The sequence below is a fragment of the Capra hircus genome, chromosome 13 (genome assembly GCF_001704415.2).
Source record: "Capra hircus breed San Clemente chromosome 13, ASM170441v1, whole genome shotgun sequence".
Taxonomy (NCBI): Eukaryota; Metazoa; Chordata; class Mammalia; order Artiodactyla; family Bovidae; genus Capra; species Capra hircus.
Window position 1 is genome coordinate 73548359 of NC_030820.1, and position 17584 is coordinate 73565942.

Genomic DNA, 17584 nt, shown 5'->3' on the forward strand with positions numbered 1-17584 from the left:
CCATGCACTACTGTAGGTGCTGAGATGCTCCCTGAGGGATCATATTGGACAAAACTGCATCTGTCTGATCACAATTTGTGTCTACATGAGACCATAGGCATAGGCAAATCTGAGAACTGCTGTTACTGGACATTTGGCCCCTGCAGACAGAACCAGGAGGCATGCCTTGGAGGGAGATTTTGCAATAAACAAGACTGACCCAGCTCCTCCCTTTCCCCACTCCCCTCCTCATTGCCTGATCCCACCCCTCAGCCAGGATATTAGAAGCTCAGTCCGTCCCCAGCATCCTCAGGAGCTCTCCTGCAAGGCCACCAAGATGAGCCGGTTCTGCCTCTCTGCAGCCCTTCTCTTCCTCCTGGTTATCCTGGTGGACAGCTCTCTCCAGTGTATGAACACCATACTCAGGACCAAGGTAGGTCCAGGCTCACCTCTCCTCTACAGGTTCTGGGGAAATGATGGAAGTCCATGGAATGGAGAAGACAGGTGTTAGGTGGGTGCTTCCAACCCTCTCTGGATTTCTCCTGTCACATTGGCCAGGATTTTTGTTTGTCTGGTTGGTTTTGGCAGCATTGGTCTTCCTCCCTATGAGAGAATATTCTCTAGTTACAGGGTTACTTTCTCATTGTGGTGTGTGGGCTTCTCATTGTGGTGGCTTCTCTTGTTGCAGATCAGGGACTCTAGGCATCTGGGCTCGGTAGTTGCAGATCACCTGCTTAGTTGCCCCAAGGCATGTGGAATCATCCCAAACCAGGAATCAAACTCATGTCCCCTGAATTGGCAGACCAATTCTTACCTCCTGGACCACCAGGGAAGTCTGAATTTGCAAACTTTTATCTCCATTGACATCATGATTCTCATAAGGATATATATTAAAATTTCATGTTAAATATGCATATATCCCACCCAAGTCTACCAGATCAGGGACCCCATTTCTAAGACTCTCTATTCCTGGTCCCTATCTTGTCCCTGAACCTCATTGTAGTGTAGTAATAGACAGTTGCATATTTGATCCTTCTCTTGGTTAATGGTCCAGGCCTCCTAAAAATTCTTGGAATTTACTGACTTTATAGACAGAGTTAAAAAATGTGACTCAAGGTAACCTCAAGATGCAGTTGATCTCCAAGAAACCTCAAATATCCATTTTGAGGTTACAGTTTTCACCACCTCTCATTCTAGCACCTCTGAGCACAGGGGAGGGAACCAAGAGTGACATCAATCACCAACAGCAGATGATCCATCCAGTACGGGTGCTTAGTGAACCCTGGAAAGAAGTACATAAATATTGGTTTCAGAGGGCTTGTGGACTGGTGAATACAAGAAGATGACATAAGGGTGCTCTGCTCCCTAGGGCACAGAGGCTGGGCACACCTCCCTCCCTCTTTGTCATATAAATTTCCTCCACTCTACTTGCCTGAGTTATATTTTGTATATTAATTTGGGAATAGTTAGCAAGGCATTTTCCAAAATTTAGCAGGCAGTTCTATGGCGCTGTTGAATTGGAAAGTGAGGTCATGGATACCCCGATTTTCCCTATTTGATCACAAGCATGAGTGACTTTGAACCTCATGGCTGGCATCTGAACTGAGGATAGTCTTGAGCCCTCAACCTGCAGAATCTGCAGTAACTCCAAAGATTTCAAATCAGAAGTAAACTGATTTGCTGGACACCAAGTGGGTGTTTGGGAAACTGGTTACTGTAGGTAAAGATACCACATATTTGTTGTCAAAGAAAAACCCAGATTCACTGTGATTTGGGGATTCAGGTGATGCTCCAAAAGCAGGGGTAATGAAAGTAGGACATTGCACCCAGAAACTGGTCTCAGTTATCTGTATTTTCAGAATTCCTGGTAGAATCAGGTAGTGTACCAAGTGGGTTGCAACATGATAGTATCTTGTTCTGGTCCTACCACCCACATGCCATGTGGGTAAGTCATCTGCAATTTTCTCATCTGAAGAGGGGTACATGTTGTATGGGGTTTTGAACAGATTACCAGTTATGAATATAAAGAGTTGACTCACATTTCATGGTGAATTATGCACATTTTCCACCAAGATGTGTTAATCTGAAAACAATTTCTCTACCTACTTGCTTTGGGCAAGAAAGATATTTAGGTTCAAATAATGATTATTCCTCTAATATGAAAAACAACCAGAAGGCCTGATGAATAAGCAGAGCCACTGCAGAGAAAACCCCTGGGACCAAGGCTGATACAATATCAGTAAAGTCTGGAGAAGGAAATGGCAACCCACTCCAGTGTTCTTGCCTGGAGAATCTCAGGGACAGGGGAGCCTGGTGGGCTGCCATCTATGGGGTCACACAGAGTTGGACACGACTGAAGCGACTTAGCACCAGCAGCCCAGCAGCAGTCAGGACCTTTCCTTTGTCCTCTTTTGACTATGATTTTATTATCCATATTTGTCCTATCCCGTGTTAACTGCTATTATTTTATATTGTATATTTGATCCTTGTCCTGGTTCATGGGCCAGGCCTCCTGAAACTCCTGGAATTTACTGTCTTTCATAGGTCTGGAGACAAGCCATGGAAGGAGACTTGAGAAGCGTTAGTAATAGATTTGATTTCAGTTTTCATCAATGCTGTGGTTACAGGTTTGAACTTCTTGCACCTCTGGGGAGAAGAGAGGACACTGAGATTGAGAACAGTCACCGCTGGCCAATTATTCAGTCAATATCCCTGTTTAGTGAAACCTCAATACAAATCCATGAATGTGAGCATTCAGGGAGCTTTTTGGGTGGCAACACTGCAATGATTTGAAGGCCCAGTGTTCTCTAGGGCGTGGAGACTCCCCACACTTCCACTTCCACTTTGCCTTGCACATCTCACTCATTTTGCTGTGCCTAGATTTATCCTTTATAATAATGTGAGATCCGTATTTGAGTGGTCTTCCTGAGTCTGGTCATCAGATTTATTGAGTTATTGAACATGGAGTGGGGTAATGAAACTTTTGTGTTTTATATACTTTATCAAATCACTACCACTTCACTGTCATCTGAACTGAGGACAGCTTTGAGCCCTCAACATGCAGACTCTGTGCTAACTCCTTCAGTTCATATCAGAAGTAAATTGACTTGTACCTTTAGTGGGTGTTTGGGGTATTGGATTTCTTACAGGAGACACCACATATTTGGTGTCAGGGTAACCCAGACTCACTCTCCCTAGGCCTTGGGAGCTGGCGAGAGTCTTGGGAAGGGGAGTAATGAAAATAGCACGCTGCACCCAGAAACTCTCACAAATTATCGATATTTTCAGAGTTCCTGGCAGAATAGTGTAATATATCAAATGAGTTGAGACAGGGCAATTTCTTGTCCCAACCCTGCCACCCACATGCTGCGTGTTCTGGGACAAGTCATCTACAGTTTCCTCATCTGAATAGCAGGTACATGCTACATGGATTCTTTGAACATATTACCAGACATAAATATAAAGAGTGTATTTGCATGCCATGGCCAATTTCATCATTTTCCACCACAATATGTACATTTAAAAAAATTCCTCTACCTACTTCCTTGGGGCCAGAAAGTATATGTGTCAAATAATGATTATCCCTTATTATAAAAATTAATCAGAAAGACCTGGGACTCCTGAGCAGAGTAACTGCAGGGAAAGAATGAAACACAGCCCTTGTGTAGCTGGTTCATGGGACCAAGGCTGATACCATATTAGCAAAATCTCCAGGCCTTTTCCCTTATCCACTTTTGACTATCATTTTATTATCCATGTTTGATCATTTCCTGGTTCATGGTCCAAGACTCCTGAAAATGTTGGAATTTTTGTCTTTTATAGTTGTCAAGCTTTTTAACGGAATGGGATTCAATGAAATAAAAGGATTGGCTCAAACAATGAGTAAAGGTTTGAACTTTCTTTACTTGTGGGGAGAAGGGAGGGCTCTGAGATTGAGATTGGTCACCACTGGCCAATGATTTAATAAATATGTCTATTAAGTGAAATCTAAAAAAAAAAAAACAAAACCATCAATATAGGCTCAGAGAGCTTATGAAGTAGAAACCAATGGTGATGATGTGAGGGTGCTGTGCTCCCCAGGACATGGAGGCTCCGCCCACCTCCACGCCTCCTTTGCCCTAAACATCTCCTCCAGTTCGTGGTTCCTGAGCTTTATCCTGTACATTAACCTTAGAACAATAAGAGTCTTTCTGAGCTCGTTCGCCTGTTCTATTGTTTGAGCATTGAGGTGGGGTCATGGAAACTCCCACCTTTAGTCACTTGGTCAAGAGGGTGAGTCACAGGGGGAGAGGGAAAGATGGCGGAGGAATAGGACGGGAAGACCACCTTCTCCCTCACAAATTCCTCAAAAGAACATTTCAACGCTGAGCAAACTTCACAAAACAACTTCTGTAGGCTGGCAGAGGACATTAGGCAACCAGAAAAGCAGATCATTGTCTTCAAAAACAGGTAGGAAAGAATATAAAAGACGAAAAAGGAGACAAAGGAGGTGGGGAGGGAGCTCCGTCCCGGGAAGGGAATTTTAAGAAAAGAGGTTTCCAAACACCAGGAAACACTCTCCCTGCCGAGTCTGTGGCGAGCCTTGGAAACACAGAGGGCAACATAACAGGAAGGAAAAATAGATAAATAATTAAAACCAACAGATTACAAGCCCAACAGTAACTCCCCCAGCGGAAAAGCAGCACAGACGCCTGCATCCGCCACTGGGAAGTGGGGGCAGGGCAGGGACGCGCGGGAGGCGCGGGCTGCAGAGCTTTGTAAGAATTGGGCAGGAACGTCCCACGTGCAACCAGAATGATCTAACTTGGGCTAGCAAACCAGACTGTGGGATAGCTACCACGCGAAAAGCTCAAACATAAGACACCGCCAGGACTGAGCACAGAACAAAGGATGGAACGGGAAAAGCCGGCTGCAGACCATCCCCCGCCAGGGACAGGCAGCCAGAGTCGTAAGGACTGGAAAGGGGCAATTGCAGACCCGGAGAGACTTTACTTACCTAACTGCAAGCAAGCTCCTTTGCTAAGACTTCTGGGGGTGCTGGACAGTCACAATCTACCGCACGGGATGCGCCAGCGGTCCACCCAGAAAGCTGAGCAGCAGCGGCAGAAAAGGTGACAAGCAGCGGCAGAAAAGGTGACAAGCCGCGGCGATCGCGCTCGCCAAACTCCTGAGCTACTCGGACCTGGGAAGGGCACAAAGCACAGTTCCAGCCGAATCTGTGCCTCTGAGGGCTGCCTGAGCGCCTAACCTGAGCGGCTTGGACCGAGGAAGTGCACGCAGCCTAGGGCTGGCCCCAGACGGTTCCCGGCTGAGCATCCTAGAGCCGGAGCGGTTTGTGCGCTGCGAGAAAGGACAGGTCAAGCGGGGCAGAGATACTGTGTGCACACAACAGTGCTATTTGTTAGCAGCAGCCCCCCTCCCCACAGCGTGACTGAACTAGTGAGCCTAAAAAACCAGCAAACAGAAGAAGTTAAACAGAGGGAACCACCTTGGAAGTGATCCCAAACGGCCCATTACACCAGAAAGGGCCAGGTATTTTTAATATTTTTAAAATCATTCCTTTTTTTCTTTTTTTTTGCTTTTTTTTCTAACTTTTTTTTAATTGTTAAGTCTTCTATTTCTCCTCTAATTTTTATTTCTATAACCTATTATTACTATATTTTTTTGTTTGTTTTTTAAAAAGACTTTTTTTTTTTTTTTTAAGGCAAACACCATATACAGTCTTTGGATGGTTGTTGATGGCTTTTTTTTTTTTTTTGATTGTTTGTTTGTTTGTTTGTTTTTTAATAATTCTTTTTCTTTCTTTTTTTTTCTTTCTTTCTTCCTTTTTCCTTCTGCTTCTCTCTAATATTGTATCTTTGAAAATCCAACCTCTACTCTAGATTTTTAATCTTTGCTCTTAGGTTTTTATGGTCAATTTTGTACATTTAAAAACCCAAACTTCACTATCCCAGTTTACCTGAGAGCGAGATTACTGGCTTGACCACTCTCCCCTTCTCTGGACTCTCCTTTTTCTCCACCAGGTGGCCTCTGTCTCTTTTCTCCCCCATCTCTCCTCTATCCAATTCTGTGAATCTCTGTGTGTTCCAGACGGTGGAGAACACCTAAGGAACAGGTTACTGGCAGGATTTGTCTCTCTCCTACTCATTCCTCTCTCTGATCCTCCTGGTCACCTCTGTCTACTTCCTCCCTCTCCTCTTCCCCGTATAATTCTGTAAATACCTCTGAGCGGTCCAGACTATAGAGCGCACATAAGGAAGTGACTACTGGCTAGCTTGCTCTCTTCTCTTTTGATCTCACCGCATCTCATTCCAGTTACCTCTAACTACCCCCTCCATCTTCTCTTCTCCTTATAACTCAGTGAACCTCTCTGAGTGTCCCTCAATGTGGAGAAACTTTTCATCTTTAACCTAGATGTTTTATCATCGGTGCTATATAGATGGAGAAGTCTAGAGGCTACTGTAAAAATAAAACTGAAAACCAGAAGCAGGAGGCTTAAATCCAAAGCCTGAAAACATTAGAGAACTCTTGAATTCAGGGAACATTAAGCAATAGGAGCCCATCTAATGCCTTCATACCTACACCGAAACCAAGCTCCACCCAAGGGCCAACAAATTCCAAAACAAGACATACCACGCAAATTCTCCAGCAACACAGGAACACTCCCCTGAGCTTCAATATACAGGCAGCTCAAAATTATCCCCAAACCTTTGATGTCTCGTAACCCATTACGGGTCACTCCATTGCACTCCAGAGAGAAGAAACCCAGCTCCACCCACCAAAACTCCAACACAAGCCTCCCTAACCAGGAAACCTTGACAAGCCACTGATAGAACCCCACCCAAAGTGAGGAAGCTCCATAATAAAGAGAACTCCACAAATTCCCAGAATATAAAAAGGCCACCCCAAACGCAGCAATATAACCAAGATGAAGAGACAGAGGAATACACAGCAGGTAAAGGAACAGGAGAGTTGCCCACCAAACCAAACAAAAGTGGAAGAAGTAGGGAATCTACCGGAGAAGGAATTCCGAATATTGATAGTGAAAATGATCCAAAATCTTGAAATCAAAATGGAATCACAGATAAATAGGCTAGAGACAAGGATTGAGAAGATGCAAGAAAGGTTTAACAAGGACCTAGAAGAAATAAAAAAGAGTCAAAATATAATGAATAATGCAATAAATGAGATCAGAAACACTCTGGAGGCAACAATTAGTAGAATAACGGAGGCAGAAGATAGGATTAGTGAAATAGAAGATAGAAAGGTAGAAATAAATGAATCAGAGAGGAAACAAGAAAAAGGAATTAAAAGAAATGAGGACAATCTCAGAGACCTCCAGGACAATATGAAACGCTCCAACATTCGAATTATAGGAGTCCCAGAAGAAGAAGACAGAAAGAAAGATCATGAGAAAATCCTTGAGGAGGTAATAGTTGAAAACTTCCCTAAAATGGGGAAGGAAATAATCACCCAAGTCCAAGAAACACAGAGAGTTCCAAATAGGATAAACCCAAGGCGAAACACCCCAAGACACATATTAATCAAATTAACAAAGATCAAACACAAAGAACAAATATTAAAAGCAGCAAGGGAAAAACAACAAATAACACACAAGGGGATTCCCATTAGGATAACAGCTGATCTTTCAATAGAAACTCTTCAGGCCAGGAGGGGATGGTAAGACATACTTAAAGTGATGAAAGACAATAACCTACAGCCCAGAATACTGTACCCAGCAAGGATCTCATTCAAATATGAAGGAGAAATCAAAAGCTTTACAGACAAGCAAAAGCTGAGAGAATTCAGCACCACCAAACCAGCTCTCCAACAAATTCTAAAGGATATTCTCTAGACAGGAAACATGAAAAGGGTGTATAAACCCGAACCCAAAACAATAAAGTAAATGGTAACGGGATCACACTTATCAATAATTACCTTAAACGTAAATGGGTTGAACACCCCAACCAAAAGACAAAGACTGGCCGAATGGATACAAAAACAAGACCCCTCTATATGCTGCTTACAAGAGACCCACCTCAAAACAAGGGACACATACAGACTGAAAGTGAAGGGCTGGAAAAAGATATACCACGCAAATAGAGACCAAAAGAAAGCAGGAGTGGCAATACTCATATCCGATAAAATAGACTTTAAAACAAAGGCTGTGAAAAGAGACAAAGAAGGCCACTACATAATGATCAAAGGAACAATCCAAGAAGAAGATATAACAATTAAAAATATATATGCCCCCAATATAGGAGCACCACAATATGTAAGACAAATGCTAACAAGTATGAAAGGGGAAATTAACAATAACACAATAATAGTGGGAGACTTTAATACCCCACTCACACCTATGGACAGATCAACTAAACAGAAAATTAACAAAGAAACACAAACTTTAAATGATACATTAGATCAGTTAGACCTAATTGATATCTATAGGACATTTCACCCCAAAACAATGAATTTCACTTTTTTTTCAAGTGCTCATGGAACCTTCTCCAGGATAGATCACATCCTGGGCCATAAATCTAAACTTGATAAATTCAAAAAAATCGAAATCATTCCAAGCATCTTTTCTGACCATAATGCATTAAGATTAGATCTCAATTACAGGAGAAAAACGATTAAAAATTCCAACATATGGAGGTTGAACAACACACTTCTGAATAACCAACAAATCACAGAAGAAATCAAAAAAGAAATCAAAATATGCATAGAAACGAATGAAAATGAAAACACAACAACCCAAAACCTGTGGGACACTATAAAAGCAGTGCTAAGAGAAAAGTTCATAGCAATACAGGCATACCTCAAGAAACAAGAAAAAAGTCAAATAAATAACCTAACTCTGCAACTAAAGCAACTAGAAAAGGAAGAGTGGAGAACCCCAGAGTTAGTAGAAGGAAAGAAATCTTAAAAATTAGGGCAGAAATAAATGCAAAAGAAACAAAAGAGACCATAGCAAAAATCAACAAAGCCAAAAGCTGGTTCTTTGAAAGGATAAATAAAATTGACAAACCATTAGCCAGACTCATCAAGAAGCAAAGAGAGAAAAATCAAATCAATAAAATTAGAAAAGAAAATGGAGAGATCACAACAGACAACACAGAAATACAAAGGATCATAAGAGACTACTATCAGCAGTTGTATGCCAATAAAATGGACAACGTGGAAGAAATGGACAAATTCTTAGAAAAGTACAATTTTCCAAAACTGAACCCGGAAGAAATAGAAAATCTTAACAGACCCATCACAAGCACGGAAATTGAAACGGTAATCAGAAATCTTCCAGCAAACAAAAGCCCAGGTCCAGATGGCTTCACAGCTGAATTCTACCAAAAATTTTGAGAAGAGCTAACACCTATCCTCTTCAAACTCTTCCAGAAAATTGCAGAGGAAGGTAAACTTCCAAACTCATTCTATGAGGCCACCATTACCCTAATACCAAAACCTGACAAAGATGTCACAAAAAAGGAAAACTACAGGCCAATATCACTGATGAACATAGATGCAAAAATCCTCAACAAAATTCTAGCAATCAGAATCCAACAACACATTAAAAAGATCATACACCATGACCAAGTGGGCTTTATCCCAGGGATGCAAGGATTCTTCAATATCCGCAAATCAATCAATGTAATTCACCACATTAACAAATTAAAAAATAAAAATCATATGATTATCTCAATAGATGCAGAGAAAGCCTTTGACAAAATTCAACATCCATTTATGATAAAAACTCTCCAGAAAGCAGGAATAGAAGGAACATACCTCAACATAATAAAAGCTATATATGACAAACCCACAGCAAACATTATCCTCAATGGTGAAAAATTGAAAGCATTTCCCCTAAAGTCAGGAACAAGACAAGGGTGTCCACTTTCACCGCTACTATTCAACATAGTTCTGGAAGTTTTGGCCACAGCAATCAGAGCAGAAAAAGAAATAAAAGGAATCCAAATTGGAAAAGAAGAAGTAAAACTCTCACTGTTTGCAGATGACATGATCCTCTACATGGAAAACCCTAAAGACTCCACCAGAAAATTACTAGAGCTAATCAATGAATATAGTAAAGTTGCAGGATATAAAATCAACACACAGAAATCCCTTGCATTCCTATACACGAATAATGAGAAAGTAGAAAAAGAAATTAAGGAAACAATTCCATTCACCATTGCAACGAAAAGAATAAAATACTTAGGAATATATCTACCTAAAGAAACTAAAGACCTATATATAGAAAACTATAAAACACTGGTGAAAGAAATCAAAGAGGACACTAGTAGATGGAGAAATATACCATGTTCATGGATCGGAAGAATCAATATAGTGAAAATGAGTATACTACCCAAAGCAATTTACAAATTCAATGCAATCCCTGTCAAGCTACCAGCCACATTTTTCACAGAACTAGAACAAATAATTTCAAGATTTGTATGGAAATACAAAAAACCTGGAATAGCCAAAGCAATCTTGAGAAAGAAGAATGGAACTGGAGGAATCAACTTGCCTGACTTCAGGCTCTACTACAAAGCCACAGTCATCAAGACAGTATGGTACTGGCACAAAGACAGACATATAGATCAATGGAACAAAATAGAAAGCCCAGAGATAAATCCACACACATATGGACACCTTATCTTTGACAAAGAAGGCAAGAATATACAATGGAGTAAAGACAATCTCTTTAACAAGTGGTGCTGGGAAAACTGGTCAACCACTTGTAAAAGAATGAAACTAGATCACTTTCTAATACCATACACAAAAATAAACTCAAAATGGATTAAAGATCTAAATGTAAGATCAGAAACTATAAAACTCCTAGAGGAGAACATAGGCAAAACACTCTCAGACATAAATCACAGCAGGATCCTCTATGATCCACCTCCCAGAATTCTGGGAATAAAAGCAAAAATAAACAAATGGGATCTAATTAAAATTAAAAGCTTCTGTACAACAAAGGAAAATATAAGCAAGGTGAAAAGACAGCCTTCTGAATGGGAGAAAATAATAGCAAATGAAGCAACTGACAAACAACTAATCTCAAAAATATACAAGCAACTTCTGCAGCTCAATTCCAGAAAAATAAACGACCCAATCAAAAAATGGGCCAAAGAACTAAATAGACATTTCTCCAAAGAAGACATATGGATGGCTAACAAACACATGAAAAGATGCTCAGCATCACTCATTATTAGAGAAATGCAAATCAAAACCACAATGAGGTACCACTTCACACCAGTCAGAATGGCTGCGATCCAAAAATCTGCAAGCAATAAATGCTGGAGAGGGTGTGGAGAAAAGGGAACCCTCCTACACTGTTGGTGGGAATGCAAACTAGTACAGCCACTATGGAGAACAGTGTGGAGATTCCTTAAAAAATTGCAAATAGAACTACCTTATGACCCAGCAATCCCACTGCTGGGCATACACACTGAGGAAACCAGAATTGAAAGAGACACATGTACCCCAATGTTCATCGCAGCACTGTTTATAATAGCCAGGACATGGAAACAACCTAGATGTCCATCAGCAGATGAATGGATAAGAAAGCTGTGGTACATATACACAATGGAGTATTACTCAGCCATTAAAAAGAATTCATTTGAATCAGTTCTGATGAGATGGATGAAACTGGAGCCAATTATACAGAGTGAAGTAAGCCAGAAAGAAAAACACCAATACAGTATACTAACACATATATATGGAATTTAGGAAGATGGCAATGACGACCCTGTATGCAAGACAGGAAAAAAGACACAGATGTGTATAACGGACTTTTGGACTCAGAGGGAGAGGGAGAGGGTGGGATGATTTGGGAGAATGGGAATTCTAACATGTATACTGTCATGTAAGAATTGAATCGCCAGTCCATGTCTGACGTAGGGTGCAGCTTGCTTGGGGCTGGTGCATGGGGATGACCCAGAGAGATGTTGTGGGGAGGGAGGTGGGAGGGGGGTTCATGTTTGGGAACGCATGTAAGAATTAAAGATTTTAAAATTAAAAAAAAAAAAATACTTGTTCACCTAAAAAAAAAAAAAAGTTTACCAACCCAGCATCTGAAAAAAAAAAAAAATTAAAGATATTTTGTTCTAATTCAGTTAATTGGGGGACCTTGGGTGCTTCTACCCAAGGGTATATTTGTTATCTTGAAAATATGATAGACTGTAAAATTAGAAAAAAAATAAAAGAAAAAAGAGGGTGAGTCGCTTGAGAACACATGGCTGACATCTGAAGTCAGAACAATATTGATCCCTCAACCTGTGGAATCAGCACTAACTCCACAGATACGGTATCAGAAGTCAGCAGACTGTGGATCACCCGTTGGGTGTTGGGAACAACTGGATGGTGTTTGTGGAGAAACTGTATTTCATGTCAGGGAAAAAACCAGATTCACCCTCCCCTGTGATTTGAGGGCTCACATGAGGCAGATGGTGACTGCAGCCATGAAATTAAAAGATGCTTACTCCTTGGAAGAAAAGTTATGACACACCTAGATAGCATATTCAAAAGCAGAGACATTACTTTGCAAACAAAGGTCTGTCTAGTCAAGGCTATGGTTTTTCCAGTAGTCATGTATGGACATGAGAGTTGGACTGTGAAGAAGGCTGAGCGCCGAAGAATTGGTGCGTTTGAACTGTGGTGTTGGAGAAGACTCTTGAGAGTCCCTTGGACTGCAAGGAGATCCAACCAGTCCATTCTGAAGGAGATCAACCCTGGGATTTCTTTGGAAGGAATGATGCTAAAGCTGAAACCCCAGTACTTTGGACACCTCATGCGAAGAGTTGACTCGTTGGAAAAGACTCTGATGCTGGGAGGGATTGGGGGCAGGAGGAGAAGGAGACGACCCAGGATGAGATGGCTGGATGGCATCACGGACTCGATGGACATGAGTCTGAGTGAACTCCGGGAGTTGGTGATGGACAGGGAGGCCTGGCATGCTGCAATTCATGGGGTCGCAAAGAGTCAGACATGACTGAGCGACTGAACTGAACTGATGAGGCTTGGGGAGAAGTGAATAGTGGAGGTAGGACACTTCTCCCAGAAACTCTTACCAGTTATCTGTATTTTCAAGTTCCCAGCAAATCAGTAGCGTATCAAATGGGTTGTGACCTGATAGTATCTTGTCCTGATGAGGCCACCCACATACTTGTGTGCTGGGGCAACACACAAGGAAATTTCATTTGCAGTTTCCTCATCTGAACAAGGGAAACATGTTACATGAGTTCTTTGAACAGATGATGAGTCACGAATACAAAGTTTATTCACTTTTGATGGCCAGATTTGTCCATTTTCCACCACAATATGTTGATATGAAAAGCATTTCTCTACCTACTTGCTTTGGACAAACAGAAAAATTTCTTTATCAAGTAATGATTATTCCTCTATTATTAAAAACTAATTAAAAGATGTGGAACCACGGAGGAAAGCAACTTCAGGGAAAGCAAGAAACAGCCCTTTTGTAGCAGGCTGTGGGGCCAAAGCTGGTACAATATTACAAGTCTCCAGGCCCTTTCCCTTGTCCGTTTTTGACTGTTATTTTCTTATCCACATTGATCCTTTCCCTGTTTCATGGACCAGGCCTCCTGGGAACTCTTGTAATTTACTCTCTTTCATAGGTCAGATGATGACTTCTGGAAGGCAACTGGAGAACCATACAGTAGTGGTGTTCCCAGCACCAATGCTCAAAGAAGAGAATAAAGGTTTGTAGTTTCTGCACCTCTGGGGAGAGGAAAGTTCACTGAGAGTGACAGCAATCATCAATGGCTAATGATCCAACCACTATGCCTGTTTAGTGAAATCTAGGAAGAAATACATAAATTCTGGGGTCAGAAAGCTTGTGGGTTGGTAAATACTGGAAGATAATGTAAGGATGTTCTGCTCACTAGAGGACAGAGGCTGGGCACACCCCCACCCCCACACTTCCATTTTACTGCCTTGAATTATATTTTGTATACCAATCTGGGAAGAGTAAGCAAGGTTTTCCTCAGTTTAGCTGCAGATTCTATTTAGTTGTTGAATTTGAAGGTGGGATACGGATTCCCTGATTTTAGCCATTTGCTCACAAGCATGAGTGACTCAGGACCTCATAGCTGGCATCTGAACTGAGGACAGTCTTGAGCCTGTAACCTGCAGAATCTGCAATAACTCCATGAATTTCAAATCAGAAGTAAATGGACTAGTTGGACACCCAATGGGTATTTGGGAAATTGGCTTGTGTTTGTAGGAACAGCACATATTTGTTGTCTGGGAAAAAACCAGACTCCTTCTCCCTTGTGATTCAGAGGCTCAGAGATGCTCTAAAACGGGGGAGCAATGACAATAGGACATTGCATCCAGAAACTGTTCTCAGTTATCTATTTTTCCAGATTTCCTGGCAGAATCAGGTAGTGTACCAGATGAGTTGTAATTTGAGAGTATCTTTCCTGGCCCTGCCACTCACATGCCATGTGCTGGGGCAAGACATCTGCAATTTTCTCATCTGAACAGGGGATGCATGTTACATGGGTTTTTGAAGAGATTACCAGTCATGAATATAAAAATTTTAATCACATTTCATGGTGAATTTTGGGCATTTTTCACCAAGAAGTTTAATCTGGAAACAATTTCTCTACCTACTTCTTTTGAGTAAGAAAGTATATTTAGGTGCCATATAATGATTATTACCACTTCCCAGGTGGTGCTAGTGGTAAAGAACCCACCTGCCAAAGTGGGAGACCTGGGTTCAATCCCTGGGTCAGGAAGATCCCCTGGAGAAGGGCTCAGAAACCCACTCTAGCATTCTTGCCTGGAGAATCCCATGGACAGGGGAGCCTGGTAGGCTACAGTCCATGGGGTTACAAAGAGTCGGAAACGACTGAGCGACTTCACTTTCCCTTTTCACTTTTCTGGGCTAATGAGGGTCTTCCAAACTCTTCAACTTCACATACCAAAAGACACTTTTATTGTTCTCATCACATGAGAAATATTAAGATTTTTAGGAACAGTGTCAGGAAAAGGATGAAAAAACAAATACGTACATTTCTTCTTACAATCACAATATCAATAGTATCAATATTCAATTTATAGAATCCCTGTGAGGTAACCAAAGTAAACACAGTGGTATGTTTTCTTCATGCCTTTTTCCATTATAGCATGATTCCTTCAAAATTTTTATTAATGATTTTATTAAAATTTTATTAATAAACATATACATAAGTACAGAGAATATTAATAGTATTATAAAACTCAGGCATCCAGACCCAGTAATTATTGACACATAAGGAATATTTCTTACCTGTAACCTGTTTATGTTGTAGAGTTGTGGGTTTGTTTTTTTTTTATGAGCATTTCTGTATTTATTGGGATGAGTTAGTTATTAGTTGCAGGCCCCAGGTTCAGTAGTTATGGTATACCAAATTAGTGCCTACAGTATTTGGGGTTTAGTTTTCTGACAGTGGATTGAACCCAGAATTTCTTTCTTGGAAGGCAGATTCTTAACCACTGGACTACCAGGGAAGCCTTATAGAAGTTTAAAGGCTAATCAAAGGCATTATCCCAGTTTTGCTTGGTGCTGCTTCCCTGGTGGCTCAGAGAGTAAAGCGTCTACCTGCAATGTGGGAGACCTGGGTTTGATCCCTGGGTTTGATCCCTGGGTCCGATCCCTGGGTTGGGAAGATCCCCTGGAGGAGGAAATGGCAATCCACTCCAGCACTGTTGCCTGGAAAATTCCATGGACAGAGGAGCCTTGTAAGCTACAGTCCATGGGGTCACAAAGAGTCGGACACGACTGAGCGACTTCCCTTCACTTCATGAGAAAGTACACATCTGTACATGATTACTGTATCCAGGAGATGGTAAAGGACAGGGAAGCCTGGCTGCAGTCCACGGGGTCGCAAAGAGTCCAACATGACTGAGCAAATCAACAACTACCACTGTATCATGTCACGCCTAGGAACATTCATAATTATGTTCCAGAAAGAGGTTTTTCAATTTGGGCTTTCAATTCAAATGGGCCCTAACATCTCTATTCCAAACAAACTAGTGGTTCTAGTTGTTGACCTCTTACAGAGCTGTGATGACTATCCTCATAACTGATGATTCCCCTCTCATTCCAGCAGATTCTAAGCCTGTCTTCTGCCTGGAGCCTAAAGTAACAGGTCACGGCAAGGCCTTGAGGCCCAGGTACTTCTATAATGCTGAGACCGGTGACTGTGAGCAGTTTACATATGGTGGCCTCGGAGGGAACAAAAACAACTTCCTAACATTAGAGGACTGCATGAAGACCTGCAGTCAAGGGGCAGGGTCCTTGTGGTAAGGCAGGGGCCAGGGCACAGGGGGAGGGGAAGGACTGTGGAAAAGGGCAGATCTCAGTGGACCACACACCGTTCACCCTGCACAGTGTCTTCCTCCTCTCTGCTGCCAGAAGAGGCTGCAGTGTCCTGTGAAACCCACACTGAGCCAGCTCTCCAGGGAGAGAATGGCAGGTCAATCCCAGAGGCCTCTTTGTGATCATCTCAGACTGATCACATGCTTCTCTTCTCAGCTGGGAACACTGACACCCTCCAGGGCAGGTCTGCAGTGCTCCTGAGCACCCCACCTAGGCTTGGAAAATTCACTTCATCTTGTTCATGATTTGGGTCATGAGACTATAGTTCCATATCTTTTGGAAAATATAGTATCTGTCAAGATGACAGGCCTAGAATGATGTCTATGCCTACAATGTTGGCACTCAGCAAGTTCTTTTTTTTTTTTTTTTTGCAGAGAACATGCAAAAAGTGGTCCCCAGAAACCCTGAAGTCTGAGGAGGACCCCTGCAGGGCTGGGCTTTGGCTGCTTCTGAAACAGTTCAGTCTCCTCGCAGTTCTTTCCTCTACCCTCATCAGCCAGACGCGTCCATTTCCTTTCCTCCATGGGTCTACATGTCTTAATTCTGTCTCATCCAGTTGGCTCTCAGCACCATGAGAACATGTCTTCCCTTTATCCCTAGCACTTTACACAGTTCCTGGCTAAGGAGACAGTTCATAATTATTTGACGAAAGAAGGAAGGGATGCAGAAACACATTCCCCATGACCAGAGTAACTATAGAGCCGGCAGTTTTATGGCAGGATTTTTGTTTTAACCCGCATCCTCACAGCATCCTCACCTTTAACCCCCTCCCCACCATCACTGCTCTCCTTGTGCATGGCCAAGGTGGAATTCCCAGCCTCCAGTTTTCAGCATCAGTTATGAGAGAAGAGTCTGGGATCAAGAAGCTCCTTGACCCCACAATGATGCTGCATTTTCTTTTCTGTGGCTTTACCCACTGTGGCTTATATTTCAATAAATGCATATTCAAAATTAAACTGACTGGAGTTTGCAACTACAAACCTTAACCAATAGGGTCCATGGAAATGGTGGTCCTTCTCACTGTTCTGCAGAGTAGTGGGCACCTCCTGTTTCCCAGTCCACAGACTGTGCACTACTGGGTATAGGAAGCAAATCCATTATAGCATCATCGGCCTCTCAATAGGCCCCCATGCTACACAAAACCTGGGAGACAGACACCTCTACATGACAGCTTTTATTCCTTTCTTCTAAGTTCAGTCAAATTTGGGGGCAAGTTGTCCTACTGGA

General features: G+C 42.0%; 1 pseudogene across 1 annotated transcript; it reads left to right on the top strand.

Annotated features, from left to right (window-relative positions):
* Positions 317-17307, top strand: LOC102176439 (annotated as a pseudogene). The gene is made up of 6 exons (XR_001296433.2): positions 317-412; positions 2524-2606; positions 3802-3861; positions 13608-13691; positions 16086-16281; positions 16732-17307. The product of XR_001296433.2 is annotated as a trophoblast Kunitz domain protein 1-like (transcript).